General features: G+C 41.9%; 1 long non-coding RNA gene across 1 annotated transcript in view; it reads left to right on the forward strand.

Moving 5' to 3' along the window:
- Positions 1-21,535, forward strand: part of LOC129212441 (uncharacterized) — a 47,574-nt gene extending 26,039 nt beyond the window's left edge. Inside the window, exons 4-5 of the long non-coding RNA XR_008579171.1 lie at positions 15,330-15,399; positions 21,122-21,535. This is a non-coding gene — a long non-coding RNA (uncharacterized LOC129212441). The remainder of the gene's footprint in view (positions 1-15,329; positions 15,400-21,121) is intronic.
- Positions 21,536-27,543: the final 6,008 nt, after the last annotated feature.

The following is a 27,543-nucleotide window of genomic DNA, read 5'->3' on the forward strand; positions in this document are numbered from 1 at the left end:
CTAATGATGTTGGTTCTTTCTCTCTCCATCATCACATAACAGGGGCACAAATCCTAAGGGAAAATAAATGTGTACATTGACTCCTAGTTGGCTCAAGATCATGTTATCTGGGGCTGATGTACAACAAATGGTGAACTTGGGTAGACTAATTCTAACTGAATTCTCATTGAGAACAGAAACTAATAAGACTATTTTCATTCACTTAACTATATACTTATCTCAAATTTTAACTGATATTTATCTTAATAGTTTTTGTGAGGGTCAGACACAGACAACTGTGAAGGAGCTATTCTAGTGACATTTGCAACACAGTTGGAGGCAGGAAACATTTTAAAGCTCTACTAGGGAGTCTGTTCTACAAAGGCTGGACCAGAAGAGATGTCTAATTCAGAAATTGTTGTTTGTATTGCTTCCGAGGTGAATTTAAGATGTTTGGTCAATCCCTTATCACTGGTGGTTTATCAGACATAAATGAATTACACTGTACTTTTCAGAGGTTGTTTTTCAGTAAAGCATTTAAACATGTAACTTGCTTTGCTGAGTTAAGGTAAAAGTTGAATTTGGGCTAGAAAACTGGTTTCCAGACATTTTCAAATTTTGGTGATAATTGGACTTTATAATGAACCAACACCATTCCCCTTGAGATGAGAAATGCCAAGCTTTGGGGTAATCAAAATGTGCATCCTTTTCTGATCTGGTGGGTTGAAGAGTATTTGCAGAGTGGTAATTTATTAAAGATTTTTGTATTTCATCAGTTCTTTGGGTGCTTTTTTCCCTACTGGAAATCTTCACTACAGTTTACATTTAGGCTAAATTCAAATTAATTATTGCAAGAGGTTTTGCTCTTCTCCATGACTTATTTCTGCCCTCTGGCTGATCAGTGGTCCATGGTCAGCAGTCAGATCTGCAAGAGGCCTAAAACATGTCGAACACCTTGACATGTAGGGAGGTCAAATTGAAGAGGTTGGAAGGAGTGTTTTAACTTGCAGGAGAGCATTTCATTCCCATTTACTTTCATGCTGTTTAAACAATTGTTAACCACTTAAAAAAAAAAAATATTTCAAGCCTGGTTTGTGTGACTGGTCTCTACTGTGTAGCAATGAAACAGGAATCACCTCTTAAAACTTCTCCCCTGAATATTAGCTTAACTTCCATTTCTCTCTGTCCTGTGTCTGTGCATTTCAGAAGTCTGAGATGCTACACCAAAGGCTGATGAGAAGTAATAGAAGTCTTATGGCAAGCAGAAAGTCCTGCTAAGGTGGCACCTGTGACAGCTCCCACTGAGAGAGATTGTCCCAGAGAGGCATGATTTCCAGGTGACATACTTAATCATCTTCAATGGTAAAGAGAGGGGGAGCATGAGCTTTCGTCTCACACTGATCTTTTCAGAGCAGACATGCATCCAACCCAGAAGCTCAGACCTAGAATTCAGGATTTGAGGGAAAGGTTTGAATTGAGATCTGAATTTAGCTAGGCCTTCCTGCTTTTAGATTTGATTGCAGTAGGATCTGCCACTGGTTTTTCCAGTCTGGCAAATTTTCAGGCACATGTGTTAGGTGCAGGTGCTGACTTAGACCCAAGTGAATTTGGGTCTAAGTAACTAAAGTGATCCACTCCCATCCCTACAGGTGCCGTGGAGATGAGTGAGCTCCTACTCACAAGAGAGCAAGGTCAGGAAGGTTTTCTTCCATGTCTTTTTGCCATAACAAATGCTATCTGATCTGGTGTACTTAGATCCGGAAAGTGTTAAACCAAAATTCATGTGTTCGCTGTGGACATGTATAGGTGGGATATCGTTATGAATTGGTATTAGATGTTAATATTTTTGCTGTGTGTTTGTTTCGGCAGAGAAACAGTAGTTGCAGTAGTTTTAAGCTGTATGATGTGATATTCTGGGAAATGTAAGTTCAGTTAAGGCAGCTTGAGGATTACAGTGGATATTAGTATTAACCAATTAAAAAAAAAAATCTTGACAAATTAAATGTCAACCCCTACCCAGCTGTGGCTGTTGAAATTCAGATCCAGATGTGAGATTGGCATCTTGCGTGTATCTTTGCTATGCTGAAACAGAGTGGCAAAAAGCAGCGATATTCGCTGTCTCTTAGCTAGCAGTTAATTGAGCTCTGTGTCTCAAATATCTCCTCAATGATCAGGAGTTCTTAACTGCTCACATTTTTCATTCTTCCCATCACCTGAGAAGGCTTGTCTATTGTTAAACCAAGCAGCAGTGACTTCCTGGTAAAACAAGACGAAACAAAGCAAAACCTTTTTCTTCTTCTGTGAGGTCTGTTTAATTTTAATTCTGTTGCAAAACAGTTTTTCTAGCTTAGTTATGAGTGGAAAAACTGGTGTCACTTTGTACAGCATTTCAGTGCCAAGCTCTTAAAAGCATGCGATTGGAAATGGTAAAGACCTGGGAGGTCACCTAATAATGGCTATTCCCAAGCAGGATTTCTTTTCCTATAGTGTGTGTATATATATTCCCTAGAGCTTTATCAAATCTTGTTTTTTAAAACTCTCCATTAATAGGGGTCTACTTATTTCTTTTGGGAAATTATTGCCCATGGAAAAGGTTTCACAAGAAATTTTTCGTATTACATTATAATCAAAATTCAAATTACTGGATTCAGTTACTAATGCAGAGATCCTTGGTGAAAAGTTTCGCTCCCTTACTCAAACTCTTGTCTACTGCTGATAGCATTTCATCTTTCTGAGTGCTATTGCTGCTGATGGTATGTATGATGCACGACTTCTTTTCTCAGTAGGCCTTATTAAAAGTCATTTGATTTTTAGCATCCCTCATCCTGGCTCACTGTGCTGCCTGGAGCAGAGCAGAAGGAACCCCCGTTTTCTAGATTCACCGTGATGAGTGACCTCTGTCTGCTTCCAGCCACAAACCGAGGGTGCAGGCTGCCTGTGGACACGGGTGCGGGAGGGACAGGCAGATGCTTGGCTTCAGGGGAGCAGTGTCAGGCCCTGAGCAGTCACGGCAGCAGAGTGGTGCCTCCCCCTTTCGCTTGCATTTGTCTTTTCTGCCGGTGGTTTATTTTTGTTCTAACATCAGTTGTCCTAATGAGAGGGCTTCCTTCAGTCCAGGGCCATGGATTGAGTATTAGAAGAGGCAGGTTTTGTAATTCATCAGGAGTGTTCAGAAATATCTCCCATATGAAAGAGAAAGCTCAGTAAGAACATAATGAAGAGAGGCAAGAGGATAGAGAACCTTAGAAATAGACCTGCAGACTAAGCATTTGGCAGTTGGTTCATATCGGTGTTTCTTTGAAATGAATTTGAACTACTAAACTCCTGGATTCAGTTCTGCTCGTAGCTGGTGTGAGTACAGAGGAGCGTAAATGAAGCCAGTGGAGTCATGCTGAGTTTAGATTAATGTTAAATATTTCAGGTAGTGCATCTATTTAATGAACTTATTACATGATTCCTTTGTGAAAGGAAATCCAGTTATTTCACCTGAAAAAAAAATTATTCCATTATGCTCTTGTTCTGATAATTTTATCCCTTTCTCTTTCTCATTTATATTTTTAAAACTTCTGTAACTCCTATTATATGCTACAAAATTGTAGCCAGATTTACAAAGTTGTACAGATTATTGCACTTTATTATCTACCTACCATCAAAGGGCAGCCCCTCTGGGCTGTGGCACACTGGATCAGAGACACTGGCTCTGTGCAATGTTCTGGGCATGGAAAGTGAGAGAGTATCCTATGCTGAAGGAGGGCAATGGAGGAGTTCAGTAGAGAGGATGGAGTTCCTGCGATGGAAATTACTACGTGCTCTAGCTCTGGTCAAAAGTGCCATTAAATCTCTAGTGCTCAAGACGATCTTCAATGATGTGTTAAATCCAAAGGTTTCTAAATTTAGAAGTTTTGCTTTTGGTATAAAACTTGTTAGAACAGAGGGGTTTTTTTCTATAAGCGGTTTTCTACAGAATGACGCAGAAGCTGTGGATTCCTTAATGTGTTGCTTAAACACCTACATTTTTACAACTTTGTTTAGCAGGCTTTTTTTGGTACATCTACCCAGAAAGTCTTCCCTAGAGAGGGCTTCTCCCACTGTCTAAGACAATTTTGTCAAATGCTGCCCAGGGGCTCATTCTTCTTGTCTCATATTTTTATGGTCTATACAAATATAGTGGATTCATATTCTGCAAATTCAAAGAATAACAATTACAGCCAAAGGCTCTGAATCTGTAAATCTGTAAATTTCATGTTTCAAAAGCAGATTTTGGAGGAATTGGTGTCTAGTAGCTCCTGTTGATGTGAGCACTCAGGGTCATGATTAGAGAGGAGCTGTACTTCTGTCCCTACCCTCGTCTCAGTATCTCCTTTCAGGTATCAGATGTACATTCACCCCTGTAAATGGGTTTCCATTCATGTCAGATCAGGTCCTGGCCTGTCTGCTTGAGTTCACTCTGCCAGAAGTTTTCTTCAAGAGTCCGTCACCAGTAGTACATGGTGACCAGGCAGCCATCCACCCTAAAATCCATTTTGCCTTTGATTTAACAGAAGCTGAAGAAAATGTTAAAACATGAAAAACTTCATGCATGGCTTTTTTTGATGACTGGCCACTTCTCCCTCTGTGGTGATCCAGGCAGGCCTTTGCTGAACTCTTAGGGTATTACAGGTCTCAGACCACCACTCTTCAAAGAAGAATTATCTCACTGTTTGGATTCCTTTCACTCAGCAGGGAAGTGAATTATCGTGCCTCATTTATTACTGTCGGGTTCATTTTTACAGATAGCCCTAATTTAAAGTTGAACCCAAACAGTAAACATCCCAATACCTGTGCCAATATTCAATATTGTTTAATAGTTAACGGAGAAAGCCAAGGCATTATACTGAGCACATCTGAAAAACAGATCCAGGGCATCTTGAGCTGGCTGCTCCCAAATCAGTAGCTGTTTCTCTATTTCTAGCTTCTTTTTAACCTTGATGAGTGTTAAATATTAGTGTCTCTCCAAGACAGGCTGTCAGAGGTAGACAAGTATCTTTGTATAGCCATCTCCTCAGGAAGCAATCACCATACCTTCGAAAAACTCCTTTGCAAAGTGCGTGTTAGTGTTAAGTGTCGGGCATTTTAGAAGGTGTTGTCAAGAAGAGCATGGGGCTGAATTCCACACCTGGGATTTAGAAGATTCTGCAGGAGGCCAAAGGGAGGGAAGACAGCAAAGCAATGGAGGAATTAAAATCAATTAGGCACAGAAGGAAGAGCAATGGTGATGACTGAAAATAGCACAGGCCCCAGTTGTGAAGGTAATTGTGGCAAGACATAGCTTACTTTGTACTCTGGGATGACCTGTCAAAGGCAACTATACATGAGCATCACTAAAAGACCCACTCTAAGTCTTAATCTGATCCCTTGGTCCATGTGCCTATAATTAAAACCAGAAGTGAAGCCTGTGATGCTGTGTGGAGAAGAGTATCTAAGCCTGGTGTGCTAGGTCTGCATCCTGTGTCTTCTAAGGTGAATAGGGTGATATTGTTCCTGTAATTTGTCATCTATAGTTTGGATTAAGAATAATTCACTTTCTAAGTGTTTGCTGTTTTAAAAACAAGAATCACAAAACATTGAAGAGCTTCAGATGACAAGATTCTGCAGAAGAGCTTTGGCTGGCTTGTATTTTACACAGGCTAATATAGCTTTCCTTGTGGATTTTAAAAAATCACCTCTAAGGCAAAGGACATGAAATGACCAAGGTTTTCCTTGTAGTTCCTCTTCCCTTGTGCTAGGTCTGATACGTAAAGATCATCAGACCTAAGGTTATTAATTGCTTCTCAATTAGTTTGAAATCCTCTGGATCCAAAGCTTGTCCTTTTTTAATGCTTAGCCTTCTTTGTAAATCTCCTAGCACTATAAGAAGTGTGGGCTTGGGGCCTTTATTCAACATTAAATTAAAATCCTGTCTTTAGTTGGGGGTTGCATCCTGTGTACGAGCTGTCTCATTGCACGTACGTCTGTGAAGCATACTGTGAGCGGGTGCCTGGCACCCGCTGCGTATCAGTAACTGTATACAGCGATGCGGGCTGTATCGTGTATCCGAGCTGGTATTTCAGCCTCCTCTTAACGTCTGAAGGGTTTTAATTGGACAAAAGGCCAATTTGAAGTTTGACAATTTCAGTTTACTGGAATCGGTGCTGAACACAGAGCAAAGAGCACAGCGGGGTTTGTGTCTGTGTGTGTTCAACGAGGGGACAACATATTTTCATAGGTTAAAAAAGGACATTTTCCACGTCCTCTCATACAAAATAGGTAAAATATGTGAGCTAACCTTGAACCTCTTCAGCTTGTCTCCTATTTCTGTGTAGAGGCTCTGCTCCTCCAAAGTGTAGAGGAAGAGCTGTCCATGTTAATGAAGCCTTTCAGGACATTGGCATGGTGTGGACTGATGTAGGTACATTTTCATTTAAAGCAGGAGTCTATCCTGCTCAGTGTGTTAAAACTGCACCTCGTCCTGTGTTCTCACTCAGATGAAGGAGCTGGAGTTCAGCTGGCACCGGACTCTACTATTTTGGCTGATAAGGTTTAGTGTAAACAAACGCGGGTCTGTGAATTATCTGGCATAAGGATCAGTTAGGGGTGCTGGCTTCCTATAGCCTTAATCTAGTTGGCCTAAATGATTTATAAACTGGCAACATGATAAATGTTGTTTTAAGTGGACAAATCACATTGAAGAGGTGTAACTTTCTGTCAGTATGTAACATGACCGCTTCTCTTAGGGGAAGAATAACAATCACAAAGAGCAGTAAGGGTAACAGGATCACAAGTAGGCATATTCCTTCTCTACAGCACAAATCATTAGAAGGGCACTTCTTTCTTTCCTCTTTGCTTGTCCTTCTTCGTCCTTTCTTCTTTTTTTTGGTGCTATTTTCTAGCACTTCCATATCATTTTGGAAAGCTAAACCCTCCACTTGATTTGTGCTGCAGTTTCTTCATAAATCTATGAAGCTTGTCTCCATCAAGCTGTATTTTCCATTAAAATATGGTTCCCAGGTGATTTCCAATACTATGAAAAACATGTAGCCATAAGTCTTTCACTGATTGTTTATTATCTGTTTAGGTGCTCCTGAGGATTTTGACAGCAAGGACTTGTATCATATGTAATGTAATAAAAGTGGATGTCTTCAGTGTAACGGGGATAGCTGGCCTTTCATTTCTGTTTGCCAGGGCTGTATTTGTTTTCTGTGTGTTGGGTTTTTTTTTAAACATGAAACTTCAAGTCTACTCCAAATCAGGTCAGTTTAAACTTTGTGTTTTCTTTGCTATATAGATGAACAAAAAACCCAAAAGAAAAATCCAAACAAAACACAACAAAAACTTTCCTGTTATAAACAGCACAGGAAGGAGTAACAACAAAGCTAGTATTTACTCTGGTGGAGGAGTAGATTTATTTCAGCTGGTTTCCAGCACGGACGCAGTGTTCCACCTCTGATTGCAGGAAATGCAACAGCACATTCTGTATGTCTGTTTTGGATACGCGTAACAAGTATCTTGTGGGATGAAATGGATAAAGCTCCTCACAGTAGCTTCGAGACGTTAATGCGTCAAGCTACTGGTTTGTGGTGAAGTTTGTGAAAACTGATAGGAATTGGTTAATAATGTCAATCTGTAGGCAAAAGTGCAGCTCTTTTGCAGGCAAAGTTCCCTCTGGCCTTTGCATTAGGATTACAGGATCAGATCATGTGTAAGCACTGATTATCTGGTAGTAGACAGTAGGGCTGGGCAAGGAATAAAACCCTACCTGAACTCAAACAGCATACGGTGAGTTCAGTTCATCAAGTCTATTACCTTTATTACGTTTTCCTGGCCTTTGTGCTGGCATGTGCAATGCATTGCGAGAAAAACCGTAGCCAGCCTGGTAGGGGACTCTGGATGACTTTTGCTGAGTAAAGTTTGACATGGATGGCTCCATCATGGGGGAAAGGGAAAGGGGGGAGTGCCTTGGAGGTGGGCCAGGAGATGAGAAGCGGGCGAGCGTGCATTTGCTGACCCTGTGGTTAGTATGAAGGCCAGTCTCGTGTGTTGCCTCCTCATTTCCCCATCAGTGGAACAGGGAAGTATTGATTATTATTATAAACCAGTGCAGGACTCAGAAGGAAAATAACTAACAATTATTAGCAAGATTTGTGATTTAAAGGTTGGCTTTATGACAAGCAAGCAAAATGATTTACTATGGCCAGGAAAACTACCCTGCTTGGATTCCAATGCCTTTATAATATGGAACGTCCTCTCCCTGCCCTGCAAAAAGATGTCCTTCCCAATGGTATTCATGCAGTGGTTAAGTAGATTTGATATAACCTTGGGTTTACATTGTGTCTTCTCCAGTTGGACCTCAGAACTGGTTGTCCAATGAGAAACTACCATTTCCTAAATGCTTGGTAAAGCACTTAATTGTGAAAATAACTAGTTTACCTCACAACATCAATTTGAAAAATTACTCATTAATTTTTGAGGTGCAGCCGCCTTCCCTGGAGGACAGAACTACTGATCTCATCTGTACCTAAAACCTTGGCTTTGTTTGCTAGCAGGCGTGTCTGATCTGCAAATGAAATTTGGCTTACCGTCTCCGTTTCCTTATAAACACCCTTGACTGCACCTTTGGCAGAACACATGATAATTAAACAGTTGTGGCTTATGCTATGCAGGCTGAACAGAGCTAGTAGGGAAGAGTTTAGATGACTAGCATGCCACACAGAAATACTGTTTTCCTCTACTTTCCAGTGGCATTTACTAGCAAAGTAAAGTTGAAACTCTCAAAGAGCTATGTGAGCTTAAAATGTTTCGGTTTGGGGTTTCTTTCTCATTATTTGCTTAATATATTATTATTTAAGCCTACATTATCTATGCAGCTGGTAGACAAATAAGGCAACATAAACAGAGCACAGGGATTTGAAGGAGCTGAGATCTGAATCAGAACTACTACCTGAGAAATGCTTTCTTTTACCTGTAGGAGTTTTAAAGCATCCAGATCTTGTTTAAATATACTAAATATACTGGATGGCTCAAATCCTCCAGAGGCAGTTAACAGCAGAGTTCCACAAATGCAAACTCCATTGATAGCAGTGCTAGACATGTTTTTCACTGTTTGAGATTATACTTGCTCAAAACTGAAATAAGTTCAACTGCTGCAAGCTGGGGTTTTTTTAGTAGTTTTTCAATATATTTTGTTTTCAAAACAAAATTGTGTTGGATCTTTGTTTCCACTGGATGCTGGCCTTCACTAGCTAAGTAATTCCACATGGAGACCTCTAGTTTCCTCAATTCTTATCTTCTATATTGCTTTTAGTCTACAGAATTGCCATTCTCTACCCTCAGTCTTGACTGTAGGGATTTCATCTTCTGCGACTCAGCCCTCCTTTTGTCCACAACATCCAAGGAATGTTCCAAGGCACACCAGGGAAATTGAACTGGGATGTCCTGAGACTTCCCAGAGCCGCACATAAAGTGTACAAAGGTTCTTCATTCTAGTTTTTGACTGGATTCCAAATTTACTCCCAATGTGTTCTTTCATCCTTACTTTATAATTTTAGCACTGATTCGCTCCTGAAATGAAAACCTCTTAAAGAGCAAAGGCTGATGCAGATAAAACCCTCTGGGTTATGATCCATTCATTTAGAGCCAAATGGCCCGCTCGTTAATGTCATTTGCCTTATGACCAATTACTAGATATTTCCTTATTAAGCAGAAAATCACTTTTGCCCGGTGTTGTAAACTAGCTTAATTGCACTTCACCTTTTTATGCATCATGGCAGCTGGAAAAAGAAAATTGGTAACGTAGGGTTCATTTACTGGCCATTTCAGCATTCGAGAGGGTCCTTTTGTTTTTAAATGAAAGAGGATAGAATATTTGTCTTATCTCAGTAGGGACATTAAAACTAGAAGATGTCAAAGGTTTAGCTCTGACACTCTGAAAGGATGTTATTCCTGACTATCTTGGTGCTCTTGGTTTTGAACTTACAAGACTGGACCCACCAGCTTGGGAGAAAGAAAAAGCTTTAATTCACAGGTTGTCTTTCTTGCCCTGACCCTCCTTTCCAAGCCAGGCCTACAAGCTCTGTTTCCATCCGTCCTAGTGCAGCAGTCTTTCCTGGCTGGCTACGGGGTTCTTGTAGTTCCTGAAGGACTACATGGATTTGGAAGCAACCCGCTTCATCCAACTTTGAACATCAACATTACATTGTTCTTTTTTTCGAATAAGGTCCTGTGATTATAAGGCCTGTGCTGTTCCTCTTGGCTGTTCTGGGAAAATGTCATTCTCAGCTTTCCTAACCTCAGATCTTTTATTTCCCTTTTTCCCTTGACAGAGAAGGATAATTGCTCCGTACTTTGGGCGTTTGCATGCAGCATTCAGTACATGTTTAGTAAATATACATATTCCCAAATTTAGACAACAGCCATCTTTTCCTAGTTGAGCAAACTGTCTGCTTCTAGCCTCTTCTCCTAGCATATGTCCTTCATGCCCCTGAACTTCCTACTGTCCTGTTTCAGTTTGAATTTGCCTTAAATCTGATACGTTAGGTGAGGGAATTCATACCCAATACTCCAGGCCTGCGTGGTACAGAAAATTGCCCCATCTTCCTGGGGATGACATGCCTTGACTTGTGTTCTAGGACTGCGTTTCACTTCTTTGTGGCCGCATCACCAAGCTTGCTTGCCATATTGTGAATGACACAAACGTGCCCAGATCATCCACTGTCAGTGCCAGCTGAGACGTTCGCACTTCACTGCAAAATTGTTATTGATATTAGTCCCTAAAAGCGTTCACTTTTGACACTGTTACTTTTTACCAGTATTTCCAAATCTCTAGTTCATCCCTTTGTTCTCGTGGAAGACACCCAGCCTTCCCTGTACGCTGATGAAGCCTCCCCTGGGCTGAAGCAGAGTTACACTCTCATCTTTGTAGTTTGCGTTTAGAAGAATCGATCCATTACCTCCAGTGAGATTTGGGTCTGCAGTAAGGTAGCAAATGTGTGGTCAGAGGATGTACCGAGATCTCTACAGATGGTTACAAGCATGGACACAGTTACTTCCAGATACGTGTGGACATTTCCCAGTAGCAGGTTATAACTAATATACTCTCTGAGTGGCTTTAAAAGAATCCTATGCTCTGGACTAATCTATCTGATGGAATAGGATGAGTTTCAACTACTAAACCCTCCCTCCTGAGGCCAAATGCTTTAAAGTAAGATCTGATGCAGATCCTTATCCTAGGACTGTCAATAACGTCTTCAGAGCACGTCACCTCTTTTTCCTTTCAAATGTAGTTTATTCATTTACTGATGTTTCCAACTCAGCGGTTAATATACAATATTGTGTAAATTAGGTGGAGCTGATTTAATAAATAGCACAGAGTTTAGTTAAAAATTTACATTAGTATTGCCAGTGACAGCATGCGAAAGTCATAACTAGGACCCCTTCTCTCATGCGCACACACAAAAATGAAGAATTTGGTTATAAATTTCACAAAGATTAAAGCTGTGATTCTTTTTTTTGTGTGTCTTCTGACTCTGGAGCTTTCATGTTTCAGGCTTTTCTCCACTACTGTGAGCCCTAACAGAAACATCCTTTGTTTAAATGGTAATTGAGATTCTCACGTAAACTCACTTGGCTACAGGGCTTGCGACTTTTTAGCAAAGTTAAACCAACAAAATCCAAGAAGATGCAGGGAAAATCATAAAATATTACCTTTTTTTTTTTTCCTCCCCTCCCTAAAAATTTGATCTTTGCGTAGGTAGACCTGGAAATATTTCTCTCTCTTTCTTGCCATGACCAGTTATTTCCCCAGCTGGTGATGCTTCTGAGGAGTTTGTGGAGTTGGTGCGCAGTAAGAAGTTGGCCAGCTTGGCACCAAACATTTGAAACATGGATTTGATGCTGCAAAGGGGTTCATGCACATGGGTGCTACCACCAACATGCAGCTGAGACTCCAGGGTTGGGTTTAATAAAGGAGATGTGGGCTGAATTGTGGTAGGACTGTGGTTTCCATTGTCCAGAACCACAGGCTTTTGCATTCCTTATTGTATTTATGAAAATTATTTGATGCTGTGAATAATTCAGGGAACTTAAAGATTATTGGGCTGGCTTTTTAATCTTGTGTTTTGTTTTGCTTTTAAATGCATTCGTTTTCAAACTTGTGGTTTCCAAATGGCAAAAACTGTCATTCCTCTCAGGCATAACTCAATTAAGGAAAGTCTCATGACACTTCATACTTTTTGGTTTATACGTAGAAATTCCCTGTCAAGAATAATAACATTTTCTGGTGTGAGTTCTTGGGTTTGCAAACTTGGAATGTGTTTTCTATGGGTCCTCATCATTTTTCATGCTAGGGTGAACATTCCTGGTTTGCTCTTTGAATATTTGGTAAAGCAAACACAAAAAAAGAGGTGAAAAGTTAGTAAGTATAAAAACGGGAATGAATGTCACAAGGAATTTCCAAGTATTTGCCCAGCACTGGCTCTTGCACATCCTCTGCTTTTGCCTGAAAAAATTGGCCTTACTCTAAACATTCACATTTGAGCAGCTGGATTCATTATTGAACCAACTATCAAGAACCAAGGGATATGGCCTTTATCAACTTTAATAAACCTTTGAGGACTGCAGAAAGAATACACTTGTCTTTAAAGATAAGTCTGTTCAAATGAAAACTAAACAGAAACTCGGATCAAATTCTTGCTTGTAGATGCATTGTGAAAGCCAGCTGTTCAGTGTTTTGCAATAGAAATTAGTAATTTTAACAAAGCATTAGATTTCTTTTGATGGCTTACAATGTTAGTTCTCTCTCTCTCTTTTTTTTTCTTCTCCTTTGACATGGAGATCAGAATCTGGCCTATATGTTGTAATATGGTGAGAGAAGTATACAAATACAAGCACGTTTAAATATGTGAATACAAGTCAGGCTATTAATTCAGAGAGCCTTGCCACATTTATTAATGTTCTATGTTATGAGATTAAAGCTATAATATAGAGTTATGTGAATTATAAACATCTCTTTAGCAAGTCATATATTAACCATAATAATTTTGAAAGGGTGGAGTGTAATTTATTGAACATTGTAAGAAAAAATAAGGTAAATGAGTTAGCTCAGGGGTGGGGCGGCAGCAAACTGCTTGTGGAGACTCTTACTCCCCGAGGTGATAGAGGTTAAATGCATTACAGAGCTTATAGGCTCGCTCCCTAGAGAGAAAGGGGGCCAGACGTTTCTAGCTGACATGTCAAGGACACCACACATTTGCCCTCCTGACTAATGGTAAGATACTGAGCTGATAGCAAGGTTGCAGTGGCAATTTTCAGAGAGAAAAATGGAACACAATAGGTGGCTCCTAATTAGAGAGGAGGGCAATATGCTGGGACAATCTTAGCATTTCAGAGGTCCACTAACTGAAGGCATGGTGAGCCTGAGACCAGTAGTAATGCAAACATGGAATATTATTAAAGCATTAACGGTCAAGAAGACATTTCAGGTGAAGTTTCCACAAACAAGCATTCTCCAGTTTAACCTTCGTAAGGAAAGCTTGCACATCAAACTCAGGCCGGGTCCTGCACCATTAAAACCAGTGTGCTTCTAGCAACTGGTTGTATAGTCGGGTTTTCTCTTGTGAGTTTCCACTCTCAATCGCTAGCTTTATTGAGAGCAGTGGGACAGATATAAAGAAACAGGAGGGAGAGATATGCTACAGTGATGAAGGGGGGGATGTGTCAGTGGATATGCACATGAAAGAAGATGCCTGGGGAACAGTGGGATTACTGTGTGAAGGAGAGAAAGTTGTAAGGAGATCAGAGTATAACAGTGAGTAAAGGGAGGACCTGGAGCAGGCAGGTGGAAGTGCAAGGAGGGAAGGAGAATGGGAAAGGAGCAGCCCTAGTCGATCCCAGTGTCGTGACTCAAACCAAAAATCATTTCACATTAAACTTGAGAACTCCAGACTTTTTAAAAAAACACCACTTGTGTGGTGGAAACAGAGATCTTCTAGCTAGCAGATGCTGTACAGTAAATGTTAATGAGGCTTGGACATGGAGAAACACAGCAAGCCAAAACTGTGATTCCTACTTGCAAAGCTATTTTGCTGCAGCTATTTTAAGTCTCATCAGAAAGTGATTTGTTTCTTTTAATATCCTTCTAACATCACTCTTCACAAAAGTCCCAGATATAGAAGAAGGGGATTACACAGGTAAGCAGATAGTCTCAGAATATGGAGTGTGCTTTAGGAGAGCGATATTGCTTCTTTATGAAAAATCTCTTGACAAGTCTTAGATGTTGTCCTGAAGAGCTTGATGAAAAAATGAGGACATAATAGATAACATGAGAAGAACGACGACTTAAAGACCACCAGCACTGTTCCAGTATTTTCTGCTGCACTGAGACAGACCTTCTAACAGAGGAAGTGAGAAAGCAAAGATGTGGGGTTTACATGTTGGCTAGAACTGGTTTTGAGCTTAGCTGCTTGGTAGCAGAGATGTGTAAAATGTTGCAATAGATCACATTGAAAGTTAGGTGGAAGGGAATGCCCCATTGATTTAGGTACATGACACTCACACAGCAAGAAAAAGCAGAGACCTGCTGCTCCTCTGCCAGGCTCCTGCCTTTCCAGCTACCCCTCTCGCCCAACAAGCCTCAAAAATGCACACTCCCTTAATCCTCTGCTGGAAGGTTTGGGGCTTGGTGGAAGAAAGGACCTTTAGCAGAAGGAGGGAGGGTTGTTTGGAGAATGAAATTCAGTAAACTCCAACCTCCAAGTGAACCTGCTGGGGCTGATTTGCTGCCAGCCCCTGGGAACAAAGCTGCAGCACTCAGTTCCTGAATCCCATCAGCTCCCACAGCCTGGAGGGTTCACACTGCTCTATCTGGCACCGCTTCCCATGTCAGAACAAGGCATTGTGTGTGCGATTTCAACATGCTTCTGGTTTTGTTCTAACTGCCAAGAAACACTAGTTGTGTTATTATGAAATGATTGAGGAGTATTTGCTCATACAAATTATTTGTTTTAAGAGTTTAGTAATTAAATGTCAACACACAGTGTTGGTATCTGAAAAGCTCTCAGGTGAAAGCCCTGCTCTAACTTGAAACTATAATACGCTGTTTCTCTTCTCTCAAAACAGATTTGTTCAAAACACCCTATTCAGTAGAATGCATCTCGCTGTAACATGCACAGTCTTTGGCCTTCAAAGGCACCCTTGTGCAAAGGGCGTGTTGCATTAATTTGTTCAGCCAATTTAGGGTGTGTGGCATTAATTTGTTTGGCCAATTTGTTTAGAATCTGGCAGAACATAGGCACCCAGTGCAATGTCTGTGCATAATGCCTGTGTCATCTCTACACCAGATCTCAAGAGCAAGAGATTTACTGCGTGATGCCTGGCCACACCTTGAGTCCGTACTCAGGAGAAACAAAGGTAGGAACCAAAGTGAGAACATGCTTGTTGAGCGCGAGTATGAAAATGCTTTTTATACTCTGAACAACTGATTTCCACACACACTGCCCAAGTGGCAGGAGTAGGTTATGGTATGAGTGCCATTCGCTGCCATCGCTGACTGTGGTCCCCTGGGACGCAGCAGGTAATTACCATACCCACTGGAAGCCCCGCTTTACTTCAGTGGAAAGCCACACACAATTCAAAATGAAGTGACAAACTTTTGGTGCAATAGTGTGTAGCTCACTGCAGATTGCTAATGCTGTGCCCATCATGCTTTTGATTTGCATGCAAATCATTAATTTTAATCCTATATAATTTTGTATGATTCTTCTCTATTATTCTTTTTTCCTGTAATGCTCAAGACGCGTGGTAAAGTACTTTCCAAAATATTTCTTTGGAAGGACCAGCTAGTTATAATTAAAACTTACAAAAGTGACCAAGGACTTAGTTAAAAGTTAAGCAACCATTGTTCAAAATGTCAGCACCCATGGACTTCAACAGGAGCTTCCAGATGTCCAACACTAGGCTTTTCATTGAATTATTGATGAAAATCCTTGTCTTTTTTTTTTTTCCTAAACAGGCAACAAGGCCTGGGATTAGAGCTGATGGGAAAGACTGTAACATTTTCTATTTTCCATTAAAATTTATTTTACATGAAAGGCTACAATACCAGCTATCTTTCTTCAGAATTTAGGCTAAATGTCCTGCGATTTGTGCTGTCATTCTGGGAACACATCTGTGTTCTGTGAAAGACAGGCAGTGAGGGTTGCGACATTGTGGCAGAGCTTTTGCTTGACTTAAGTCAGATTTTTCACCCTGGGTGTCTACGCTGCTGAATTTAACAGAGTAGGTAAGTGCAGGAAAGGGAACCAGGCCTAGATGTGTATCCGTCTAGACCTTCATATACACATACATATATTGTGAGCTGCTGTCAAATAATGGAGTAGGGTGAGAATTTTGTGACGCTTGTAAAGAAGTCCTTACACAGTGGTTTGGGAAAACCTGTACAAAGTCACCAGGCTCGTTCACTGGGCACCTGGGAGCGAGGTCTCACTGAGATGCTGCAGAGTGGAACACGTGCTTTCCACAGCATGTGAGAAATACTGGAAAAAAGCGGGTGTGCAGAAATGCTCCCGTTGCCCAGAATAAGACCGCACATTTCAGTGTGTTAAGGATACTAACGGATGACCTGCGGTGAGCTATACACTGTGCAATCTAAAGCCAAGGGCTTTATGTCAGGCTTAGAGATTTTGAATGGTAACACACTTTTCAAAGAGCCTCAAAGTAATTAGCCTTTCGCTCCGAGTTGACACACTTACACTTTTAATATCAGGAATAAGGAAAAAGACTAAGGCTTCTAACCTCAAATCCATAGCAGCTTAGGCACTTTCACCTCGCTGGTTTTGTTATGACAGCTCTTTGTTTGGCTGATAGTGAGTGGTGTTTTGAATAGAAGTGCTTTTGCTGTGTGCTTTGCTACTTTCCCGTAATAAGGGAGGACTTGGAGGTTATGCAGCAAGGTGCTAATTGACATTAACACTCAAGACAGGAAATGCTGACACAATTTAAAATTAACATCCTGTCAATATACTGCTGACCTGTGTTAAATGTGTGCTTTGTCAAGCTTTCAGAATTAGATTTTAATACAGAAACAGTCTAATGCTGGGAGTATTGCTGGTCTTGAGAAAACTAAATTTAATACAGTGAGAAGTCACCCAACTGTTTTCCATTTTAGCTTACCTTTTCTCAAAGAGGGAAAGTTAAATTTTGCCCCAAAAGGTCAAATATATATAAAGCAATCTAAGAGAGCTAAAAATGATATCGTATTTGTTTGTGATCAATTACTAAAAGAAACTGTCCTTCAGTTCTGTTTATTTTAGATGTTGTCTTACCAATGACAATGATTCCTGGAAATGGATTTTACGAAGGACTGTAGCAGATCTATGGCATCTTGCACCAAACCAGGCTTTGCTGGTAACCTACCTATAAATTAAAATGAAGAAAAAAAAAAAAAGCTGACAGAAAAAAAAACCACACAGTAACGGACCATAAAAGTGGCTCCTTTGCAAGTGCATTATGCACTCCTTAGCAATGCAGCTATGAGGATAATTCCAGTTCTAGTGACTCCTAGGAGCTAGGAGAATTGCAGAAGGGAAAATGATATGATGCCACTAGTTCTCCAAAGAAATAGTTACCAGGTGATGTGGTGGTATTTATCAATAGCCATTAAAAGGTGCGCAAATAATCTTAAAGCACAGTGCAGCTCTGGGATGGTGCTGTACTTTTCCCATTGTTCATGGATGGTAGTAGCTAATTTGATACATAGAGTGTCCCATTGACTGCTCTCGGGAGAAGCTCTGGTGGTACTTGCACAGTGAGTGGCCCGCTCGCTAACTGTTGTGTAGCTTCGAACAAACAAACAGTGCTGTTTGCTGTCAAGCAAGTCAGAGCCTTCTCTTTGGAAAGGTGGAAGGCACAAGTCAGAATAATGCCAAACAAGAGAAACGGAGCAGGCTTGGGTGCGGTCTGATCTGTGGAGGAGGCTGTTTGCTGAACATTAATCAGAGGTTGTCCCAGGCATTAGAAACAGCACAAAAAAAGGCATGAAGCCAGGAAAAGGTGATGAAGAAAAAGGAAGCAATTGGAGGAGAATATTGGGCTGCGTGGAAGGAGCAGGAGGTGGAGCAAGACAGTTTGAAATGGGAGACGTTGGTAGGGGCAGACCTGCGCAGGCTCAGGGAGTGTGGAAATGTTTCAGGAAGGTGGTGCAAGCTACATATCACTCCTGGCAAACTTCCTCTAAGAAAACAGTAAGTGGGTGGCCCGTTGCTATATGTGCTTCCCACTGACGGTTCCTGGGAGCCAGCCAATATTGTGTGTTGCAGTTAAGGTTACAGCGAGACTGGAAAAATATTGGCTGTAGCCCTGGTTCTGCAAATTGTTTGCACAGGGCATCTATTGCCGTTAATAACTGAGTGCTCTGAAAGGCGGCCGTTTCAGATCGTGTGTGTGAAATGGGGGAAGGTGCTCCCACGGGGAGACGGTGCTCTACTGGAAAGCGATTCTGTAGAGCAGCTGCCACATTAGGTGGAAAATCTCTAAAGCAACAGCCACTGGGTGATCATATCCCATGTTACAAGGTACTAGTTGGGCTTGTAGGACGGCTGCTCTGAGCTGTGGCAGAAGAAAATGAAAATTGTAAATGGAACGTACGTTGGAGACTTTGACTTTTTCTCTGAAATCATTTGGCAAAGGACTCTCAGACCAAAATAGTCACCATCAAATGGGCTGTGTTTTGCTCTGTTTCAGTCCTTTCCCACAAAAAAGAAAGGATTCTTATTTCTCATTTTTCTTGTACAAAAAACCAGAGCAATTTCTTAGTAAGGAACTCGACTATCGTGGTCACACTGTGCTCTTGGGGAGAAAAAAAATTGCCTTCCACTACAAAATGTTTACATTGGCTGCCAAGGTTTCTCCTGATTTCCTCTGTTGGGAATGAATAATTAAGAAGTGAACTGAGAGGTGAAAAAGCCTTCTATGTGTTTAAGTCTAATGTCACAGCTTTCCAAGGACAAAGCTTTTAGTACATAGAAAGGTTTCTCTGTCAAGCAGATGAATTCAATAGCTAAGCAAGACGCCAAGAAGAGGAGTCAAACAAAGCAGAGAATTCCCAGTAGGAAGCTTTTAGTATGCACTTATGACAGGTATTGCATGAAATGGATGCAGAGCACACATATGTGGGACACACGGGCAACACACATAAGGTGTTAATAGTCTAAGCTGATGCCAAGGAAGAAAAAGAGCAGACAGGGTCAGCTACTGTTTCCTGAGCTAAATGTTCCTTTTCTTACGGTGGTCAGAGCCAGGGGTAGTTTTACAATGTGCAAAACATGCACTTGTAATTAAAATGAAACTCACACTGACAGAGAAAGGGGATGGCGAATGTTGACCTCACATGCTGCATCTGTAGAGCATTTGGGGACACATTCTTTCAGCAAAAGTGATGTTGGCTTTTGATATTCTTTTAATAAAAGGTGAACAGGAATAAAGTTCTGTGTTAATTTGTATGCACTGCATGAAGCCATTTCTCAGGAGAAGGCAGTGCCGATGGTACTTTAGAATAGAGGACTACCCTTCTATATTTTTAAATTTTCCAGCCTTCTATTTAAAAACAGGGATGTTGCCATTGCTTGTAAACAGTGGAAATTAAAACAGTAAATAGGAGGCAGAAGAAATTGAAAGGTTTTACTTGTCTGTTCTGCTTGTTTTCTGCTGTTGGGCTTTTCAATACTATCTCACATAGCTATTTAGGCAGGTAGGTTCCCAGTGTACCTTACGGACACATCTACCCAAGTTTGGCTTGTAAATCCCTCTGGAAATCTGCCCTTTTGAAACAAGACTTGGAATAGGAGCCACTGAGAAGTTTGTCCATGTTCAGATGCACCTGGGCTGATATAGGTGGGCCTGCAGAGAGAAAAGCGTGAAATTTCTGTGTCAGAACCAGTCTGCACTGATCCTCCGTGATGGTGGACGGAAAGGCAGTCTCTATGAATACAGAGGCTCAGATCCTCAGCTCTTAAGTCGTGGCTTGAGCTGTGCTTTTCTGCTTGCCTGAGGGAAAATCTCCCCCCTGTTCTTTTGAATTTAAGATTCCTCAGGAGGATGGGAAAGTCTGCTCCCTGCTCCCAGCCCTCCTAGACTTCTTAATCTCCTGCACTAACCAGAGAATCAACAAGTATATCATCTTCCTCGCAGTGAGATAAGATCCTTTAAGAGGCAGAGCACTCTGTCTTCCAACAAACTCATGCATAAAAGGTTAATTTAGAGCACGCAGATATCTGTGTATGTTGGGCAAATGGGCAGCTGGAGGGATTCTTTTTATTCCTCCCACTCTCTAGCGTTGGCTAGTGAGTGCAGGTTGAACCTATGACTTTACATTATGGAGCACCTCTCCATCACCCGGGCCTTTTGTCAATTCACCAAATGTGACAATTACAGCATTTCAGAGATGAGACTTTCTAATCCTATTACTCATTCATCAACCTGCGGATGATAGCAGAAGCCAGATCGAACGGTGCCAAAAGAGCAGTGAGGAGCCTTCTCCAGTGCTGTGAAACTAGGCTTAGCTCAGGCACAATAGGTGTGTAATTTAAGGTTTTGTTGAGCTGAAATCCAATCACATACTTGACTGGTAGATCACAGAAAGACACAGACAAAAAGAATGAGATAATTCTACCTCACACAAACACTTGAATCCGGCTTTGACTTAATAACAAGTGTGTGATCAACCTTACACTGTTTCTTTCATTTTTTTTATATGAACCTGGAGATGGGATGGCACTGAAATACTTTACGTACTTGGGTATCAGCCAATAAAATTAAAAAAAAAACACAACACCACCCAAACCCAAAACCAGAAGGAAACGGAGGAACTTGCTTAGACAAATAAATGGAAAAAGTACAGACACTCATTATTTGAAAGATAATATGAAAATTTAACTTCTGGTCTTAGCTCAGTTCTGTCTTGTCAGCATGTAGTACCTATTGCTTTCCCAAGGATGGGGAGGATCTAGCAGAAATATGAGGAGAACAAAGCTAAAAAAAGTTAAACCTTGACTATAGAAGAAAAAAGTATACTGTGAACCTTACTGCACTCTCTCTCTTGCAACTAAAATACTCCTTTTACTTTGTCCTGTTTCAGACACATGCTGCAATCCCAAGAAGGATGGTGGGAGCTCTCGTGGGTGGGTGAAGCGGGTGTCAAGGTGCTGCAGCCGTGTGCCACTGCTGGTCCCTCAACCATCTGCAGGAGTGGGAACACGAGGGGGAGGAAGGAGGGTCCTAACCACTATCTCTTGTGGAAACAGGAAAGTGGATTCGCTCTGTTCTCTGTTTAAAGAGGTAGATTTTCATTAGATAGTGTATTATTTAGATTCAGTCTTTTAAAGGAGAATGTTCAATACAGCCTGCTCCAGGAATGGCCTTTATATATTAACAAAATAAAATGTAAGGCATGTAAGTTAAAAGCTTTGATAGGAAAACTCTCTGCAATAGGAGCATTCACATTTGCGTCCATCGCCATCATCAGTGCTGTTCTTCCATATAGTGTAGCTGTCCAGCCTCTCTGGCCAAGTAAAAGTCTTCTGTCAAGACCAAACTTCAAAAAAACACCTTTCCATAGTTTTGGTGTCCATCTCAAGCTCTTTGAACTAACAAGTCCAGTGGGATTATCAGTGCATGAAATTTGGTACTAGCTTGTAGGTGTCATGAGCTGGACACTCAGAAATATAGAGACCCCAAACCAGAGGGGACATTACAAACACGAGTACAAACGCACTGCTGGGAAAATTGGCAAAAAGGTTTACTGACTTGGATCTGGCAGAAGAGCAAGTGCTCTAGTATAGTGGTTGAAAAAAGATTTTTTTTTTTTTTTTAAGTTTGCAGATCAAGAAATGCCTTCAAGCGACTTGATATGTAAGGCTTCAAAAGCCTTACATCCATTACATGAGCATTGGGTCACTAATGCGCAACCGGCGGTGGCAGCCCGTGAACATGGGCAGGGCATAACGCAGATGGAAGCCAGTTGTTGGAGCTAATCTGCAGCAACAGGTAACACTTGCACTGTCCTTGTGCCAAAGCAAAGGAGCCAAGCCCTGGTGTCAATCATGCAGTGACTGTGGAAAAAACCCAAGAAGCTCAGAAAGATAAAAAGGAAGGGGAATCCTGGGGGTCAAAGAGTTAAAATGAAGTTTGAAGTTTGGCATTAGTCATAAGAGACCAAAATCCAGGCAATGTTTTGCTAAAGAAAAAGTAAATAAATTACCAATTTGCAGGATATTAGACTCAAAAGAATACAGAAACAACGTAAATGGAAAGATCCTTTTGTTTTTAAATGAGTGAGTTAGTGGGGGAAATTCCCACAGCAATGAAATTGATATTCAAACATGACAGAGAGAGAGTTTTTCAATGGTTCATAGGAATATGAGGAGATTGCGATATATTCCAAACGGAGGAAAAGAAGATATCCACAACACAGCATAATCTGAGAAGCTCAAATTGGAATCTAATGTGGTTCCCAAACTGCAGAGATCTCATAAACATAGAGATTTCATTCAACAATATAAACTCTGACATTTGACCAGACAATTGCCTTTGGGGCGTTAGCTAAAATAGCCTCAGCTTTAAAATTGAAATATGAACTTCTGAAGGCTTTGGTAGTTGCTTTCCAGTGACACTGAGACAACCAATATGAATAGTGGCTGCTGGATATATCAGCATCCTTAATTTAGGAGGAGACTGTTGATTTTGGCTATGTTTAGCCAGAGATATCCTCTCATCTATAAAACTTCTTTCCCTTGCTTTGTGGATGTAGGTACCTCAGCTGTGTTTCACCAACATGAAGACAGGTGTAGTTTTCACCATCCTTTCTGCCTGTCAAGCAGCCAAACGTGTTTCTTAATGGTGCGTAGCAGGGTTAGTGTGTGGGGCGGTGGTGCTGCTCCTCGACGTGGCGTTCGCAAGGGCGATCCCGGAGAGGCTGGATCCTTCCATGGCTTGGGGAGTGCCTGTGCAGGGTAGCACGGAGATCGCTGTCATCTTCCACGTTCAGAGGAGGAGGCGGCATCAGGCATTAACGCTTCTACCTGGCATGTGGGTTTTATGCTTCCTTTTTTCTAGCAGAATACAGTTTGGGTTCCTTTGTGCTGCGAGCCTCAGCCCGTGAGCGGCAGCCCGCTGCGGAGCAGACCCTGAGGGTGAGCCACAGTTGCCAGAACAAATGCAGTTGTCAGTGGTCTCTGGGGGCTGCGGGTGCTCTCTGTGGGAGCTGTTTGATGTCGCTGACCCCACACTGAATCAGAAGGGGAAGGAGGAAACTACATTCAGCACTATCTGTATAAGTACATCTGCTAACGACCTGTGCCTGGTAAGGTGTAAATGTATGCACAGTTCATCACTTCAGCAAGTGCTCTCCCTTTATAGACATGCATGCACACAGCTACTGTATTTTTAATAGGTATGCTCTTTTCATGATGTTATACAGGTCCAAAATCCTACCAAGATTAACAGTCAGAAAATAAATGCTTTTTGTTGCTGCTGGCTTCTCAATATCCTGGAGGAACAAGAATGGTACTGGTTTTAGTTTGCTTTAGATTATGCAGGTGAGCGTCTGCTCATCTGTGTAAGCCCTGACCCATCTCCTTTAGCTACCACATCAACTGCTGGGACAGCTATGTGATTTCCCTGCTTTTGTCCAATATAATAAAGATAATGAGCTAAACCAGCTTACAGATCATGCTGTCTTCCTGACAACAAAGTAACTTACTTTGTGTGCTCCCAATACAAGGAGAACCTGTTTGGTAATATTGTCCATATGGTCCCTTAAACTCCATGGGCTCATTCTCTCCCCATACCAGCTCTGTGCGTTGCAGGTCTCCACTGACTTCAGCAGGACAGCGTGTTGGGAGGAGAGTCAGCTTGGTAAGTCACCCACGTACTGCACATCTGTGCTGGATGTCTGTGGCCAGGTGTTGGTACCCGGGGGCCTCTGTGAGGAGACCAGGGGCTGCCCCATGCCAGGTGCAGCCAGAACCACCTCTGCAATGGACCTACGGCAGGGCACAGCTGACCCCACTAGGGAAGCTGGTGGCACCTCTGTGAAAACATATTTAAGAAAGGGCAGAATGCTGCACAGGCAGTGAGGAGTGAGGGGAAAAAAAGTGTGAAACAGCCTTGTGAGCACCAAAGTCAGAGAAGGAGGGAGAGGAGGTGCTCCAGGCACTGGAACAGATATTTCCCTACAGCCCACAGAGAGGACCACAGTGGAGCAGGTATTTCCCTGCAGCCCATGGAGGACTATGCCAGAGCAGATGTCCACAGTGTAGCCTATGGGGGCCCCATGGACGAGCGGGTTCTCCTGGCAGGAGCTGCAGCCCCTGTGGGGAGCCCACGCAGGAGCAGAGTTATCCCAAAGTACTGCAGCCCATGGAAGGATCCACACTGAAGCAGGGGAAAAGTGTGAGGAGGAAGGAGCGGCAGAGAGGAACTGTTATGGACTGACTGCGGCCCCCTGTTCCTCGTGCCCTCTGCTCAGGTGAGGGGGAGGTGGAGGTAGAGGGATCGGGAACTAAGGAGTGAAATTGAGCCTGGGAAAAAGGGGTGGCATGGGGCGATGTGTTTTAGTTTTTGTTTCTCATTATCCAAATCTAGTTTAATTGGCAATAAATTAAATTAATTTTCCCCCAAGTCCAGCCTGTTTTGTCTGTGACAATAATCGGTAAGTGGTCTCCCCATCTTCATCTTGACCTGTGAGCTTTTCCATCTTACTTTCTCCTCCTGTGCTGTTGAGGAGGGGAGTCAGAGAGCGGCTGGGTGGGCATCTGGCCAAGGTCAACCCGTCACAATATATGAATTTCAATAGGAAGAGGGATCTGAAATTGAGTTGTATAACTTTAACCAAGCAGCATAAATTAAATATTCTTCTGTCTACCTGGAGTGTGCAGAGTGTTCAGCTTTGGCACTCTTCAGACAGTAAGGTGCGTATGTGTTAGAATGCAAGAAGTCAGCTCCTTCCCGAACTTCTCAAATCAGAACAGCCAGGACAAAGGCCACTTCTTCCCCCCTTGCCTGTCTTCCACCCTCCCTTTGCCCTGCCCTCTATGGCCCTTTGCAAACCCCTGCACGCAGTGGCAGACCCAGCCGCGCTAAAATCCTGCTCTCTGCGGTAGCCTTTAAAAGGTCAGCCACCATGGGCCAGCGGTGGATGTTTTTGCGTGACTCCTTTCTTTTTGTCTTCATACTCTTTCCCTCGGTTCCTTGTCAAACTCTAAGAAAAGCTCTTCAGGGCCACAGAACTGGGGGCACGTTTGGCCTCAAAGAAATTTAAGCACCATGTTTCTGTCTCTGTAGCTCCCAGATCGGTGCTGTCTGTGGCTGTAAAGTGTCAGACTCTGTATTGGTTGGTAACTAACAGCAGCAACACTTAACGAAGCTGAGTGAGGATGATGTTTAAGCATTTCTCATCCTAAGGAGCTACCATGGCAGCTGTGGAAGGCTCCTAAAGTCTGGGTGTGCTCTGAATAACCTCTCTCACTATGGTTCACATTAAAAATTTTGATTATCTGTCAGACTGCTGCTCCCCTTCTCTTGAGCTATCAGAGTTGCAACACTCTGTAGAAGTCATTTACCTGCCAGCGGTACCGTTAGCCCTTTGTGAACAATTAAGCTGAGGTCGGAGGTTGTAATATATCAAATTTGCGGACCGTATTAAATTTTATTTTTACTGAAAGGAACTTTTTGTCTCTTTTATCAGGAGAAAAATTAAGCTGTGAACTGGAATTCCATCAGGCTGTCTACTGTGAAGCCCTGTGGCTTTAGCAAAGGGGCAGCAGTGGTCAGAAATGACACTCAAAATGTAAATTTATTTCTTTTTTATTAAAAAGGATAAGTTATGACCTGTACAGTATATCTTAAAGAAGGAGGGAAGTTAACATGACACACTGTATTTTCCCATTTCTTTCAAAAGGCCTGATCTTGCGATGTACAGAGTTCAGGATGGGAGGGAAGGGGGTGCTGAGCTACCACTGAAGTTGCCCCACTGGCACCAGCCTGTTTCTGGTGATTAGATGAAATGTTGGAGGTTCTCTTATGCTCTGAAAAGGGCACGGAGGTGTCAGCTAAATATTCTGCCTGTATAATTATAAATGGATGAGGGGATCAGGATAGGCTTTTGGACAGGATTTTTTGTTTGATTCTGGAGTTGAAAGTTTCTTGAGGTAAAGTTTTGAAAACCTTTGAAAACACGTCTTCAGTGTGGGCCTCTTCTCTCACCAAACCCGCTAGGAGTTTTGCAGCTAATTTCTGGGAACTAGATCACTTCCAAAAGTTCTGTTTGATTTTTTTGTCTTTGTGAATTTTTGCCATTCTAAAGAATTGTTGTTTATTTGATAAATGGAAATAATTTTATTATAATCCAAACTACAGTGAAACCCTGTGTCATTCCCTGGTTTCCAGAGAGCACACATTTTGCAATCTAAACACCCAGTTAGAAATTCCCGGGCGTGCTGGATGTCTGGTCAGCACCCAGCCAGGCTGACGCTGGGTTGTATTCTGTAGTTTAGGGTAAGCGCTGTCTTTTGGACCTGAGTGTGCAAGTATGTACTTGTGTACTTGTTCTCTTCATATGGGGATAAGATAGCCCTTTTTGGCTTTGCACATACTGAGGCTCGCACATATATTTTGATGTAACTTGCATGCTGATCTTGTCGCTGCCTACCTGCTCTGTTTGCATGCAGCGGGCCAGCTGTGGTTTACACGCAGACATGTTTGATTTTCTGCACAGTGGCCAATGATATCAAATTAGCCTGCAAAGATCCAATGACCTTTGCATATTTCTGTAAGATTAAAGGTTTACCCTGCTGTATTTGGTGTGGATTTCTCCTGCCTTCTTTGCTGCACAGTGTTATGTTCCACTCATCCATATCTCCTGTGTTTCCACCCTAAAGAAGGCGGAATTTCAACAGCAAGAAAAGGAATTCTATTGTGCTCTGTATAATTTGAAAAAAACCCTGTGGGATGAATTGTGCAATTTTAATATTCATTATCTCAAAGGTAGACAATAGAGTAGACCGTAGTAGGAAAGACCGATTAACAGATCACTGAAGATAGTTTGTCAACTTGGCACATTATTTGGTGATAAGCGAATAAAACAGTTTCTCAAGACCTGAATCTTTGGTATTAAAAAATGCAATGTAATGGCTGCGTGGGAACCAACCTTCAGTAAACACATACGTGGGAGCTCACGAGCCATGCATGGGCAGAACTTATGTGGTTTATTAGTCTTACGCCTTATTGATTAGCAGCCGAGACCAAGAGATTTCTGTTGCTCCCTCCAGCTCTAAATGAAAGACTGGTTCAGAAGGGAGAGGGGAAAGGGAGCACGCCATCAGTCCATAAAGTGAATGATAATGTTTTAATTACAATTCTATTGTTATTCTTCTCATTTGGCTCTTTGGGGTTGTGTAGTTTGCATATTTGTTCCTTTAATTCTCACAGAGGTTTTGTTGTTGGTTTTTTTGTTTGGCAAAAGTTTGACTCCAAAAAGAGAGCAAACTTGTCATTGAAAGG

The sequence above is a fragment of the Grus americana genome, chromosome 13 (assembly GCF_028858705.1).
Source record: "Grus americana isolate bGruAme1 chromosome 13, bGruAme1.mat, whole genome shotgun sequence".
Lineage (NCBI taxonomy): Eukaryota > Metazoa > Chordata > Aves > Gruiformes > Gruidae > Grus > Grus americana.